Source organism: Platalea leucorodia (assembly GCF_965183815.1).
Source record: "Platalea leucorodia genome assembly, chromosome: W".
Classification (NCBI taxonomy): Eukaryota; Metazoa; Chordata; class Aves; order Pelecaniformes; family Threskiornithidae; genus Platalea; species Platalea leucorodia.
This window is the reverse complement of record NC_138859.1, coordinates 14,731,080-14,747,250: the sequence shown is the minus strand read 5'-3', so window position 1 is coordinate 14,747,250 and position 16,171 is coordinate 14,731,080. Positions and strand designations below refer to the sequence as shown.

At 40.2% G+C, this 16,171-nt stretch overlaps 1 pseudogene across 1 annotated transcript in view; it reads left to right on the top strand.

Annotated features, from left to right (window-relative positions):
• The window catches only part of LOC309601770 (DNA polymerase kappa-like), a 66,074-nt pseudogene extending 61,511 nt beyond the window's left edge, over positions 1-4,563 (top strand). The window contains exons 10-12 of the transcript in view: positions 1,523-2,279; positions 2,746-2,950; positions 4,541-4,563. The product of the transcript in view is annotated as a DNA polymerase kappa-like (transcript). The remainder of the gene's footprint in view (positions 1-1,522; positions 2,280-2,745; positions 2,951-4,540) is intronic.
• Positions 4,564-16,171: the final 11,608 nt, after the last annotated feature.

Here is a 16,171-nt window from a genome sequence, read left to right as displayed (position 1 = left end):
CATATATGATTTGCTTAACTTTTTTGATAGTGTTGCTCCTTGCCCTTTATGGATAAGACTTATGGGTAAAATGTTTCAAACTCATTCTTCCTTTTCAGAGTTAGATCTTATAGCATATCAAAGTAATGGACTGTACTCTAAAGTAAAATTGGTATAAATGGATTTATCCTTTCTCCATTACCCTGTTAGATTTTGCAAAGTGAAACAGCTCTGGAGTGCTGAATAATGACTCAGGAATGTTTTACTAATTGAGGTTGTACTTCTCCTACCACCTTTTAGCCCCGGAACAACATACGCATTGACATGAGAGTAGAATCTTAACGCATAGCAGTGCTTAATTCTACTGCCTTAAAAGAGCTTTTAAATCTGCTTTGCACCACAGCAACAGGTAGTTTCTGTCCATAAACTCTTTTAGAAGCAAATGCTTTAAATAAAAGTGCTTATAGATTTGAAGATGCTATGTTCTGCAAGAAATTTGAAAATTTCTGTCAAAAGTAAATTGTGTGTTCTGATTCTAAGACCCGTGTGTTTCAGGTACTTATACATTCTGTTTGAACCATTCAGGGATATATAAAACTTATTTGTCTATGGTATTAGAATGTGCTGAAGGAAAAAATATTTTGATGGGGAAATTTCATGCAAAACTGTCTTTCAGACTGAATTCTACATAACTGTGTTAAGTTTATAGCTTCATGTTCTGGTACAATCAGTTAACGCTTCATGGGTATTAAAATTAATAATATAGTTGGGCAAGTGTTCAGGTCTGATAAAATTGTATGAACCTTGTAATCCATTGTTATCATTTGCAGGTAGTATAGCCTCTGTTTAGAGATAAAATGCACTTCTATTGAGTGGATGTATACCTCAAAAGGTGTTAAGTATTAGTATCAAATTTTCATAAAATTGGTATTATAAATTATAACTTTGCTTTTCATCATTAGGTGTGTCCTGGTTTCAGCTGGGATAGAGTTAATTTTCTTCTTAGTAGCTGGTAGAGTGCTGTGTTTTGAATTTAGGATGAGAATAATGTTGATAAGACACTGATGTTTTGGTTCTTGCTGAGTAGAGTTTACACTAGTCAAGGACTTTTTAGCTTCTTGTGCTCTGCCAGGTGCATAAGAAGCTGGGAGGGAGCATAGCTAGGACAGCTGACCCAGACTGGCCAAAGGGCTATTCCATACCATATGACATCATGCTCAGTATATAAGCTGGGGGAAGAAGAAGGAAGGGGGGGACGTTCGGAGTGATGGCGTTTGTCTTCCCAAGTAACCGTTACGCGTGATGGAGCCCTGCTTTCCTGGAGATGGCTGAACACCTGCCTGCCAATGGGAAGTAGTGAATGAATTCCTTGCTTTGCTTTGCTTGTGCGTGTGGCTTTTGCTTTACCTATTAAACTGTCTTTATCTCAACCCGTGAGTTTTCTCACTTTTACTCTTCCGATTCTCTCCCCCATCCCACCGGGGGGGAGTGAGCGAGCGGCTGTGTAGTGGTTAGTTGCTGGCTGGGGTTAAACCACGACAAGGTGTTACGAGTATCAGGATTTCTAAGTGAAGAAGAGAAGAGATACCAACAAAATGCATTACAAGTTTCTTGAAGTCATGAAAAGAAATTGGTTTTCTTAGGCTTCAGCCAGGGAAATCCAACCAAGAATATTTCACAAAAAATTCAGAAGCATCTCCTAGAGGGAGTTTTTTTTTTATAAAAAGTGAGCTGCAAGGCAATTAAACAGTGAGAATCTCTCCAAATGAAACTATAGGTAAGCAACTCTTTCATGATAGGAAATCATCAGCAAATTTTGTGGAAGAAACAAAGGAAGTCACAGACTTACAGAATTCTAATGTGTGTAAGATCTTCACCTGCCCTGTTTGCTTTGAGAAGCAAAGCAGCAATAATTTGGAAGAGCTTAATAGGCATATAGATGAGTGCCTTGATGTGACTCTTGTTAAAGATACTGTGGAAATATCCAAGAATGACAATTCAAGAGAAAATACACTTAACTTTTTTCCACGCTATAAAAATGAAAATGTTGATGAATGTCAAAAAAATAAAACAGATTAATTAGCAGGACCAGGCCAGTCTGCAAGCACATCTGACAACTGTGCTAGCAATAGCACAGAAAAATTCACTCAGATAGATAATATCTGATAAACCTCACAGAGAAAGACAGCCTAGCAATCTTAGGGATATTGCTAGAAATGTGTGTATGAAACAGTGTCTCTTCCCCAAAAGAATTTCACAAGAGAATGGAGACCATTTTGAAAAGGCTGAACATACAGAATCATAGAATCACAGAATGGTTTGGGTTGGAAGGGACCTTAAAGATCATCTGGTTCCAACCCCCTGCCATGGGCAGAGACACCTTCCACTAGACCAGGTTGCTCAAAGCCCCATCCAACCTGGCCTTGAACATTTCCAGGGAGGGGGCATCCACAACTTCTCTGGGCAACCTGTTCCAGTGCCTCACTACCCTCATGGTGAAGAATTTCTTCCTTCTATCTAATCTACATCTACCCTCTTTCAGTTTAAAGCCATTACCCCTTGTCCTATCACTATGCGCCCTTGTAAAAAGTCCATCTCCAGCTTTCTTGTAGGCCCCCTTCAGGTACTGGAAGGCTGCTATAAGGTCTCCCTGGAGCCTTCTCTTCTCCAGGCTGAACAACCCCAACTCTCTCAGCCTGTCCTCATAGGAGAGGTGCTCCAGCCCCCTGATCATCTTTGTGGCCCTCCTCTGGACTCGCTCCAAAGAAACTATATCATCCTGTTTCTTTGAAGCCAAAGAAGACAATATGTTCTTGTTTGTCCAGTTTGTAATTCAGAACAGAAAACCACCAGTCTTATGTCATTTAACAAACAGACGTGGATGTCTGCTTAAAGGCCTTATCCAGGAGCTGACAGAAAAAAAATTATTTTCCTACTAAGACTTATAATACAGAAAATTCAAACAGAGTTGGTGAGTATACACATGAAGATATATTTGATTATTCAAATTATCTGCTTGTGTAATGAAAATAATTTGGTAATAGTATACTTTGAACTTTTCAGAGCTTTGAGATTTTTTTTGCAACAAGTTAATTTGAGTAAGGCCTGTGTAAGAGTGAACATTTTTATTTGAAAAATATCAAATCAGTTTTAATGACAAACTAGATTTATGAATGCGATGGTAGTTATACAGTGCATTCTCATTTGCAGCAATGGTGACATAGAAACTACTACTCATTTTTGTAAATATCATGTTTGCTAACCCCCAACCATGTTCAGAAAGGTGTTTGTAAGGCTGCTGAAATTTAAGTGAAAATCAATTAAAACTTCTTCAACCTGGATTGTTTCAGAGAGTTGGTTGATGGGAAAGTTCCACTGAGTTGTAAAGTGCAAATATTTAAAATACTCTCTTTAGATTTTTTTCTGTTCACACCAAATTGCTTGAATGTAGACATTTTATTATAATTAACTATTTATCAGGCAAATAATTTATGATGATAGCATATTTCTTATAAGTTATGCAAACAATGACAAACCCTTGATGAAATATAAACTGCTTTTTAATTGCAAGATCTTTAAAAGAAATGGCTACTATAGAAGCATCTGTTCTGTTATTTAACTGTATTGGGATTGCTTTGGGGTTTGCTTGTTTTTTAAACAAATGTGTACCTGGTATGTTTTAGATGCCCAAGCTAAGTCCAGAATGTGCTTTTTTGCTTCCAAACTTGCTGGAATGATTTCACCATCTCTACCTGCTCATTTGTTTGCCAGATGCCACTGTATCCACAGCTTTGTCATTGGAATTCATGTCAGTGCTCCCTAATCCGCTTTGGACCAAATCAGCTGGAGTAGTTCAGACTATGTAAATTGACTCAGTTGACTTGGTCTAAACCAGGTCAGTTAGCATTCAGCATGAGCTGTTCTGCTGACAGAGGTGGGAGCTGGAAACTTCTGGTAGGAAAGATATAAAAGCCACTGAAGGAGCAATGACTTAAGTTACCACTGCTGTTTAGAAAGTGAACACCTGTCCCTTTATTAGTTTGCATCTGTCTGATTCAATAAAGTGTAGAATCTGAGTATTATCTCATCGTTGTGTGTATTTCTTTAAAATGTGTATTTTTACATATGCATTACTTATCAAAAAAGGAAACAACTGTAAGTGCTTGAACAAATGAAGTTAGTTTGGCTTAGCCTTGGAAGTTGTCTTACCATTTGTTTAAAAAAAAACCAAACCAACTGTCATAGAATTATCTTCTAGTGTCATGAAGTTAACGTGGAAATAAAACTCACAATATGATTCTAAAGCCAGAAATTTCTGTCTTTTGAGATGTGTGTAAAATATACCTTTTGGAAAGATGATTATCTATTTTTGCAGAAAGTGCTTGGTGAGATTATTTTAATGTTTTCCATGTAAATTATTTACTGCAATTCAAAGCAGAAGCATTTTTTTCTATTCCTTATAGTTTCTTATACCACATTTATTACTTTTTTTATCTGAAGAAGGCCTTCAGTACAAGATTAAGTATTGTCATAAATTCTGTGATATAATTTTTCATCTCAGTTCTTGTGGAGAAGACTGTGTAAGCGATGTTTTTGTTTTGCATTTTTCTCAGCATGTATGCGTGTGTTATATAACTGACCTTAACTTAAAATCTGCTTTCATTAACATCTGGAAATTTCTTTATAGCTTGGCTGTGTTTAACTTAATCCACAGTCCTGAAGCACATGAATATCTAGGATGGCAGCAAATGAGAATTTTTGTGTAGTGTAAATCTTTCTCATTTAAGGTAGATATTGATACTTTATCTTGAATTTCTCTTTTATTTATGGATGATAGAGAAAAAGGATGATGTTTCTGCGATCTTAATGTTCTTCTTTCCACCACTTCTGAAGAAAGGAATGCAGACAGCATATGCATGACCACAAAGCATTTATCTGTGATGAGTATGCTTGGCATAAGTGGGACAGCCATAGAGATGCCCCCCTAAGAACAAGACTTGCTCAAGTTTATCTTGTAAATCCTCAATACCTAAAAACTTGGGTTGTAGAATAGCATTTTCCATTCAAATCTGTTTACTGCTATCTATAGTAATATCTTCATTTACTTTTGAGTTTTGAAATATCTTTTCTACAGAATGTCTTACTGTGGTTGGATATCACGGTGACCCAGTTTTGTTTATTAGTTGTCTGGCCTGGGTGTCTCATAAAATCTTTATTTCTAGAAACATTCCTATTGGGAATATATAAATACTTTTGCTTATGCTGTTTTGTTCTCAAAGTTGCTGAAGTTCCACTTTGAAGTGGCAGTAATTCTACAGGCAGGAACATCAGCAGGACAGAGTTTGGGCTTGAATTGCTCTGCCTGTAGCTTGATCCGTGTTGGAATTATTTTTTGTGATGGTTTATCACATCCCTGTTTCTCCCTCTTACATTGTAGTATGCAGATCCAAGCAAGACATTGGAGCTGTCAAGAATCATACAGCCTGCAAGTGCCCAAGTTTGTTGTCCAGCTGGTGTTCTGGGGATCTTTGCCATATCTTTTCTGATTTCCATTTGTATACGTGAGCACCTGTTGAGATTGGGCCTCTCTATTTCTCTGTTCTAATTAGTACTCCTTAAGCAAAGGCAAGTGACAACAGGTAGCTGTAATCATAAAGGATGAGGGGAGGAATGAGTGTAACTGTAAAATGCTATAGTAGCACAGGCTAACAATTCATGCACCACAGGATTCAGAATCCTACAGAGTTTAATACTTTCAATAAAAGTACACAGTTTAATACAGGTTAATACACAGTTTAATAAAAACATAATACTTCCTACCTTGTCTTTAGCTTCAAATCTCACCTTCTTTTACAGGAGATAATTTTTGCTTGTTCTTCTTTCTTCTTTATGTACAATTCAACATGCTTTTGTCTTACCTTACATTTTTTTCTCCATATTGCTTTTATTTGTTTATTTATTTATTACTACTGTTATTTTAAATAATAAAAAAGGCTCTTGATTTCCTGCTGTTCTCAGTTCCTGAGAGAGCGAGCTCTGTAAAGGCAAGTGAGGATGTTCCAGCAGTCCCTTGCTCTGCGCTTTGTTCTGGATTCTGCATCTCTGTTAGTTTCTGCATCAGTCTTTTCTGCAGGTTGCTGGGGTCCTTTGAAAGAGTCAATATTGTGGGAAGTGGATTGAGAATGTGATAAACTTGCTATTTGCAAAGTTTGAGCGCATAAAGCATAGCTGTACTGGGAAAGTTAGTAAAGAGACCGGGGATACACTGTGAAATAATATTTTATGATAGTAATTAGAACCTGAAACTAACAGCTGGTGTTTCCAGGCTGAATGTAAAATTATGATCCTGGTTTAAAGATTCACGCTATAACTTGTGCTCTGTATGAGGCTGCAAATCTATTCTTCCTTGGTGCCAGCTGTGTGAGGTGAACCTAATCATTCCAAAGTTGTCTATTGTCTCTCACTTCAAAAAGGAGCATTAATGTTGCAAACAGTGGGTCTGTATTACTAGCCCAATTACCATACAGAGAAACTTCCTTACCATACTTTTCTTACCATACAGAGAAACTTCCTATTAAGAAGTTTCGCTGGAACGTTTGACTCACAGGAAGCAAGTAAAAGTGAAACCTCCGTGATTCAGCTATGACTAAATCAGTTGCTTGTTCTTCCCACTCTGGGTTTATTTTCACAGTTTTTTTCAGCTGAATAACATTCATCTACTGGAAAAACAGTTGATGAAACTGTCTTATCAGACCAAGTTGTATCAAGTGTAAAGATTCTTATACATCACAGCCTGACTGTATCAAAAATGTTTAAAGGAGAAAAGAACCGTGAAATCCATTCATTGACCAAATAGTTTTGTATCCAATTTTGCTCAATTTACACACTTTCAAGTCTTTCAGATTAAATTTAATCATGGACATGTACAGTGTTAATAATCTTGGAAGTTAAGAAGACTGTGTAATTTAATTGCAAAGAAAAAAATTATAGTGAAGGAGCTCAAACATGTCTACATGTGTAAGGCTGAAGACTGATAAACCTGTATTCTTTGAGCTACATTTCCAATATTTATTGTGAAATGTTAGCAGTATCAAAGGCTATTTTTAAAGTAAAATTTAACCTAGTCACTTTAAACAATTTTTATGCCCTACCTCATGTAATCATTGTCTATGTGAAATGAAATATCAATGCTGGTTTAAGTAGACCAAAGTAACAGTGGAGTTGGAATTTAAGATAAATTGATATTTTCCTGATGAGATAGATCTCAGTATGTCAGTGCACTAAAAGTTGAACCTTTGGCAATGTGTGTATCAGTTTTGACTGGACATGGACAAAAGCAAGTGAAAGTATTGTCTACCTGAAAATTAACCAAGACTTTTGTACTTGGATTAATGCTACTACTACATGTACGTATTTCTGCCCAAATTCACGCCAGAAGCACCTAGGTCTCTCTCAGTGGTAATTGTTAAACCCTGCCATGGCCCTGTCCTGTGATCTCAGCATGGCAGCCAGGAGCTGTTCTGGGCCGTGCTTCCTGTTTCCAGGCTGGTAAAGAGGGTAGATAAAGAAAAGAAATTAATAAAATATCACTATTGGATTCAATAGGTAGTTTTTCCCATGATTTCCTGACACAGCTGGTGAGTGAGCCAACTAGGGAAGGCACCCCACTGGACCTGTTGTTTGTGAACAGAGAAGGACTGGTGGGTGATATAATGGTTGGAGGCTGTCTTGGGCATAGCAATCATGAAATGATAGTTTTCGATTCTCGGAGAAGTAAGGAGGGGGGTTAGCAGAACTGCTACCTTGGACTTCAGGAGGGCAGACTTTGGCCTGTTTAGGGGCGTGGTTGACAGAGTCCCTTGGGAGGCAGTCCTGAAGGGCAAAGGAGTCCAGGAAGGATGGACATTTGTCCTGGTTTCAGCTGGGATAGAGTTAATTTTCTTCCTAGTAGCTGGTATAGTGCTGTGTTTTAGATTTAGGATGAGAATAATGTTGATAACACACTGATGTTTTGGTTCTTGCTAAGTAGTGCTTACACTAGTCAAGGACTTTTTAGCTTCTTGTGCTCTGCCAGGTGCACAAGAAGCTGGGAGGGAGCACAGCCAGGACAGCTGACCCAGACTGGCCAAAGGGCTATTCCATACCGTATGACCTCATGCTCAGTATATAAACTGGGGGGAGTTGGCCAGGGGGCAGTGACCGCTGCTCAGGGACTGGCTAGGCATCGATCGGTGGGTGGTAAGAAGCTGCATCATTTGTTTTTCCTGGGTCTTTGTTCTTTTTTTTTTTTTGTTCCTTTTCACTATTATTATTATTGTATTTTATTTTGCTTCAATTATTAAACTGTTATTATCTCATCCCGTGAGTTTTCTCACTTTTACCCTTCCGATTCTCTCCCCTGTCCCACCGGCAGGGAGAGGGTGAGCGAGCAGCTGTGTGGTGCTTAGTTGCCAGCTGGGATTAAACCATGACACTATCCAGCCTTGGGGCAGATCTCTGGATGATATTCTTAAACTGCTTATTAACCCTAGACAAAACCGAAACAATATTCCCAAGAACTACCAATGGATATATCTTAACTACCCAAGGATGTTCAAGATACAAAAAAGTTGTTGTAATGAAGGAGGAAACATCATAGAAGAAGGCAGCGAAGGTGCCATTCTGTATTTCCTCCATAAAAAACCTCTCAGAGGAAGAGGTGTAATTGCTAATTGTCTCCATGAGGTGGTACCCAAAGTACAGTAATGGCTTCAGTACAAAACCCAAATACCAGATAAAGCTCAAGGTCAGTGTTTTAATAACAAATCTCCCAGGCAAAACATCACTAATCACTGCAGAGCACAGCAAACTGCAACACCCAGCACCAAACTGTAACACATACTGCAAAAACAAGAGCATGGTGCAGATCAGGTAGACCAATACCAAGAAGAGATGATTCAATATTCTGACTGGCAACTGTTAACAGATACAAATTCCTTAGTACACTCTGGTTAATCTGTTATTATCTCAAACCCTCCGTGCCCCACGTTGGGCGCCAAAAAGGACTGTTGTGGTTTAACCCCAGCCAGCAACTAAGCACCACACAGCTACTCGCTCACTCCCCCTGGTGGCATGGGGGAGAGAATCGGAAGGGTAAAAGAGAGAAAACTCGTGTGTTGAGATAAGAATAGTTTAATAACTGAAAGAAGAATACGAATAATAATAAGATGATAATAATAATAAAATAATAGTGATAATGATAATGATAATGATAATGATAATGATAATAATAATAATATACAAAGCAAGTGATGCACAATACAATTGCTCACCACCTGCCGACCAAGGCCCAGCCAATCCCTGAGCAGCAGTCATTGCCTCCCAGCCAGCTCCCCTCAGTTTATATACTGAGCATGACATCATATGGTATGGAATAGCCCTTTGGCCAGTCTGGGTCAGCTGTCCTGGCTGTGCCCCCTCCCAGCTTCTTGTGCACCTGGCAGGGCATGGGAAGCTGAAAAGTCCTTGACTAGTGTAAGCACTACTTAGCAACAACTAAAACATCAGTGTGTTATCAACATTATTCTCATCCTAAATCCAAAACACAGCACTATGCCACGAAGGATGAGAAGGCTGAGGTACTTAATGCCTTCTTTGCCTCAGTCTTTAATAGTCATACTGGTTATCCTCAGGGTATTCAGGCCCCTGAGCTGGGAGCTGGAGATAGGAAGCAGAATGAAGCCCCAGTTATCGAAGTGGTAACAGTCACTGACCTGCTCCTCCACCTGAATGCCCACAAGTCTATGGGGCCAGATGGGATCCACCCAAGGGTACTGAGGGAGCTGGCAGAGGAGCTCGCCAAGCCACTTTCCATCATTTACCAGCAGTCCTGGTCAACCGGGGAGGTCGCAGCTGACGGGAAGTTAGCTAATGTGATGCCCATCTACAAGAAGGGTCAGAAGGAGGATCCAGGGAACTACAGGCCTGTCAGCCTGACCTCGGTGCCAGGGAAGGTCATGGAGCAGATAATCTTGAGTGCCACTATGCGGCATGTACAGGACAACCAGGGGATCAGGCCAAGTCAGCATGGGTTTATGAAAGGTAGGTCTTGCTTGACTAACCTGATCTCCTTCTATGAGAAGGTGACCCGCTTAGTGGATGAGGGAAAAGATGTGGATGTTGTCTACTTGGACTTTAGTAAGGCCTTTGACACTGTCTCCCACAGCATTCTCCTGGAGAAACTGGCTACTCATGGCTTGGACGGGCGTACTCTTTGCTGGGTTAAAAACTGGCTGGATGGCCGAGCCCAGAGAGCGGTGGTGAATGGAGTCAAATCCAGTTGGGAGCCAGTCACAAGTGTTGTTCCCCAGGGCTCAGTTTTGGGGCCAGTTCTGTTCAATATCTTTATCAACGATCTGGAAGAGGGGATTGAGTGCACCCTCAGTAAGTTTGCAGATGACACCAAGTTGGGCGGGAGTGTTGATCTGCTGGAGGGTAGGAAGGCTCTACAGAGGGATCTGGACAGGCTGGATCGATGGGCCGAGGCCAATTGTATGAGGTTCAACAAAGGTCTTTTCCAGCCTAAATGATTCTATGATTCTTTGAACTGATAAACTATTATTTTAGAAAAAGATTATTGTGACTTAACAAAGTTATCTACTGTGCCCTAGTCATTTTATTTACAGTAACAAACGAAAATATAGAGAAAACATTTAAAATGTTATCAAACTATTTAATATGACTCAATTTTTAGAAAGTGTAGAATAAAAATAATTTTTATTGTTATTTGAATTTGAGTGTTTTTAGTATTTTTGTATTTTCCCTTCTTAGAGCTCTTCAGCCAATTCAAATTCCTGTTTCTTTTCCATGTTATTTTCAATATAATGACAGATTTCATCTTGTGGATACCACAACAGGAAATTAAAAATAGAGGGGAAAAAAGGGAAAGATTTATTGTTTAAACGCCTTACAATCCTGTCTGTGAGTACTGAACCCTCTGGTGTGCTTATTGATTTCATTGGAATTCGTCCTTATTTGTGGTATTACTGAAAGATGGATTTAGACCACTAAAATAAGACTTAAATATGAGGAAAGAAAAATTGAAGGTAGCTCAAAGCTTGAGTTTCTGTTGAGGAGGACTTTGTGTTTTCAGGTCAACAAAGTGGTTTACTTTTCTGTATCTTTTTACTTCCTTTCCCTTCCAAGAGAGGAGAAATGTTGGGATGTTCAACACAGCGCAGGCAGGGCTGTCTACAAAGGAAATCAGTTGATAGAATTACTACTTTTAGTTAGCTCAAAAGCCAAATTGAAAATAAAATATAACTATTTTATAGTTATAAATATAATTATATAGTTATAATATAAACTGTAGGGCAATAAGCCAAACATTTTGTATGAAGTCAAGGAAAACAACCCAAAAAGAACAGCCACAAATAAATAATAGACTGCTGCTTCTACTTGAAAATAGAATGATTGCTAATAATGCAAGGAGTGCATTTTAGGGCCAGTGATCTTTGTTTTTTTAAATGATCTGGACACAGGAATCCAATGTACATTAAGTTTGCTGATGATACTAAACTAGGAGGAGCTGTGGACTCCCTCGAGGGTAGAGAGGCCTTACAGAGAGATCTGGATAGACTAAGGAGTTGGGCAATCACCAACCATATGAAATTTAACAAGAGCAAGTGCTGGATTCTCCACCTGGGACAGGGTAATCCTGGTTATACATACAAATTGGGGGACGAGAGGCTGGAGAGCAGCCCTGCAGAAAGAGATCTGGGGGTCTGGGTGGATGGCAAGTTGAACATGAGTCAACAGTGTGCCCTGGCAGCCAAAAGGGCCAACCGGGTCCTGGGGTGCATCAAGCACAGCATAGCTAGCCACTCAAGGGAGGTGATTGTCCCCCTCTACAATGCACTGGTGGGGCTCCACCTCGAGTACTGTGTGCAGTTTTGGGTGCCTCAGTATAAGAAGGACATCAAACTATTAGAGTGTGTCCAGAGGAGGGCGACCAAGATGGTGAAAGGTCTCGAGGGCAAGACTTATGAGGAGTGGCTGAGGTCACTTGGCTTGTTCAGCTTGGAGAAGAGAAGGCTGAGGGGTGATCTCATCATAGTCTACAACTTCCTCAAGGAGGTGCTGATCTCCTCTCTCTGGTGACCAGTGATAGGACACATGGAAATGGAATGAAGCTGCATCAGGGGAAGTTCAGATTGGACATTAGGAAAAGGTTGTGAAGAACCTTCACTGAGAGGGTGGTCAGTCACTAGAACAGTCTCCCCAGGGAAGTGGTCATGGCACCAAGCCTGTCAGAGTTCAAGGAGCATCTGGACGATGCTCAGTCATATGGTTTAGTGTTAGGTAGTCCTGCGAGGATCAGGGAGTTGGACTTGATGACCCTTATGGGTCCCTTCCAACTTGAGATATTCTATGATTCTATGAGTGCCAAATTCTAGAGACCCCAGTTTGGATATAAAGCTTCCATAAATCTGTAGTCTGACAGCTCTATACTGTAATTTCATGCATGAAAAAATCATTTTGCTTAAGCAGCAAAAGGTTGTGCAGCAAGTCAGCACAGTGGTGTGCCTGGGTTGCTACTGTTCTTAATTCCTGAATTAAGAGATTTTAAGAGAGAGAGATTATTAAGAAACATCACGCGTGGAGCAAAAGGTCATCTTTTTAAACAGCGTACAGACTGTTCATTACTTCTGAACAGGAGAGAAAAGATCAGTCATGAATTCTTTGTCAGAACTACAACAAAACTGTCCTTGCTGATGCAGATGCAATAAAGAAACATCACTGTTTCTTGAAGGCAGTGCGAGTAAACTATTGGGATTATTCCTCAATGCCCTGAAATGCAACAGTGTTTATCTTTACATCTTCATGTAAGATACATGTGCAAGTGTTCGTCAGCAGTCAGTAGGAATTAATGTGGTCTAATTGTAACTAATTGCAGCTAATTGGTGCCCCATGTTTTGTTTCCATATTTGCCACAAATTTGCCTTGAGCAAGATATCTTGTGACCATTGGTTTACCCATGTTTGAAATCAAGGTAGTGGAAAGCTCTGGTAGGTACTTCTTTATGGATGTAGACTACAAAAAGTATGAGTGAGGCATTTATTCTGCAAAGATCCCTGTTCACGATGCTGATTTTGCTGTCAGCCACACTCCTTGTCACAGATGCAAGCTGAATACAATGCTCTTTGCATACAGTTTGTTTGAAAACTTGGAAATAACACATTTTAGACACAGAGAATTCAAGGAAATAGGATTAGCTATATGCATAACAATAACTTTGGTTAATTTTTTTTTTCATTAGTCTGGACAAGTATTCTGGGAAAACATCACTTAAGCCTTGTCCACTTCTTATACTCTTCCTAAAGCATCCTCTGTCAGCCATCGTTGGAGGCAGACTATTGGTGCAAACAGACCTTAGACCTGACCTGGTGTGACCATTCAGTTGTAGTAACATGACTGTTTCGGTGTGAAAGCTGGGTATTGCCTTTAATGTTCGCAAGCTAAGGCAACAATCATAGCTACAGCAATATTACTATTTAAATATTTAGTCCAGGGGTGCATTTTTATTTGCAACTGCTTATGGTTTTGGTCTGTGTCCCCATTTTGTAAAACAATCAAGTAATATTCTGTGATTTCCAGAGAATTTTGGGAGGATGCTTCTGTTGTTTGAGGTACTTGGATAATGTTATAGGAAAGCTGGAAACAGCTCTGGAACTGTCCAGTTCAATTTCTAGCTTGTTTTGTGCAGTACAACTGTGATTATTCCCATTAAGATTATGATCATGGGTAACGTAAAATGTAATTAAGTGAATGCCATACTGATTTTCTTTAGTATGCTCTGCAGTCATACTGCCTCAAGCTGTATTCTCATTAGACGTTAATGAACTTAGATGTAATGCAGTAGGACGAACTTGCATGAGAGGCCTTTAGGGAACAGATAGTTGCTTCAGTTTCTAGTTCAACAGAGAGTGCTGTCCTCTTTGGTGACATCATCGGACAAGTGGCTTTCAGGCCAAACTATTCTAGACAGAAGATATCTAAGTGATTAACTTCATGAGTGTGATATGATAGGAAATTAAAAATATCTACTAACATTTTTGCAATAGATTTAACCGATACCCTAATTTATTCCAAGTGCTGAATTAAATGTTAAGGTAGAAACATGCTGATAGAGAAATACTCTTGCCTCTAAGTTAGCTAAACCAGTTATCAGACACTGGCATTTTATTTTCCAAGGTTACTGAATATTAGGTGTCAAAATGCATACTGCAGCTACTTTAGTTGACCAAACAAATGTTCATTTCGGGGTTGAGACATTAAAGGAAGCCACCAATTTAATAGTAAATTCTGCACTGTGGACAAATTCTGAGTTCAAGTACATACCTTCCCCCCCCCCCCCCCCCCCCCCCCCCCCGTAAAACTCCTGTGTTTTTGTTTTTTTCAGTTGGTTCATGCCATTTGGTTACTGCTATACATTTTTATGTATTTTGGTGGTGTGTTCTGTTTTAAAACAGAGCAACTTTTCCAAGAATAGGAAATAAATACTGCAGTTTGTACTGTTCACTGTTATGCATATAAAATGCTTTGGCATGCATTTAGATGGCGAGAGCTTCATAAATGAACTTTTGTTCCTGTGAGCAGTCCAAGTAATGGGGATCCATGCTGTGAAAAGTCTACCTCTATTTGCACTTAAAAGTTGAAATTAGAAACATCAGCCAGATGTCTCTAGAGGAAAAAAAATGTAAGCCTGGAACACTTCTATGATGAGAAGCAAATTATTCTCATAACATATGAAATCAGGACAAAGAACAGAAGGTAAGAACAGTATCATCATCCCTTAAGTTTGTTATGGCTACTTTTTCAGTAATACAATTTTTCCACAGTATTTCCAGATGAGAATTTCAATATGCTGCTAAAATGAACAATTTGGAAACCATGGAAAAGCTGTTTAAAAAGAATGTTAATATAAATGCTGTAGATACTGTTAGTATGAAGTGTCTGACAGATCACTGGTCTGAAATGTGACTCCTCTGGAGTTTCATGGTGGAATCCCAATGTGCTAGCCCTGTCAACTGCAAGGCAGTGAGGCTGCCAGAGTCCCTTTTAGGAACCAATTAAGCAGAGCTTCACATGTTCAGTATGGACTGTAGGATTTCATGCAGCATAATTTGCAGGTCTTTGCATTTAGTCACTAGTGTGTTGTGGTGGGTTGACCTTGGCTGGATGCCAGGTGCCTACCAAGATGCTCTGTCACTCCCCCTCCTCAACTGGGCAGGGGAAAGAAACTATGACGAAAGGCTCGTGGGTCGAGATAAGGACAGGGAGAGATCACTCAGCAGTTACTGTCACGGGCAAAAAACAGACTCGACTTGGGGAAATTAATTTAATTTACTAACAATCAAATCAGAGTAGGATAATGCAAAATAAAAACTAAATCTTAAAACACCTTCCCCCCACCCCTCCCTTCTTCCCGGGCTCAACTTCACTCCCAAATTCTCTACCTCCTTCCCCCTCTGAGCAGCACAGGGGGATGGGGAATGGGGGTTGCGGTCAGTTCACCACACGTCTCTGCCGCTCATTCCTCCTCACACTCTTCCCCTGCTCCAGCGTGGGGTCCCTCCCACAGGAGACAGTCCTCCACAAACTTGTCCAACATGGGTCCTTCCCACAGGCTGCAGTTCTTCATGAATTGCTCCAGCGTGGGTCCTTTCCATGGGGTGCAGTCCTTCAGGAATGGACTGCTGGAGCGCAGACTCCTCTCCACGAGGCCACAGCTCCTGCCAGGAGCCTGATCCAGTGCGGGCTCGCCACGGATTCACAGCCTTCTCTGAGGCACATCCACCTGTTCTGGTGTGGGGTCCTCCATGGGCTGCAGAGTGGATATCTGCTCCACCGTTAACCTCCATGGGCTGCAGGGGGACAGCCTGCCTCACCACGGTCTTCACCAGAGGCTGCAGGGGAATCTCTGCTCCAGTGCCTGGAGCACCTCCTCTCCCTCTGTCAAACAAGCCTTTGATCAAATTAAACAGGAGATCGTTCACACAGTAGCCCTTGGGCCAGTCCGGGCAGGACAAGATGTAAAAAATGTGATGGGTCCTGTCATCTTGTGGGGAAGCATCAGAGGTGGAAAGCTGCTGTATGGAGTCCTGTAGGAATAAGTGAGATTGTGTTTTACTTTGACGAGATGCAGCTGTGG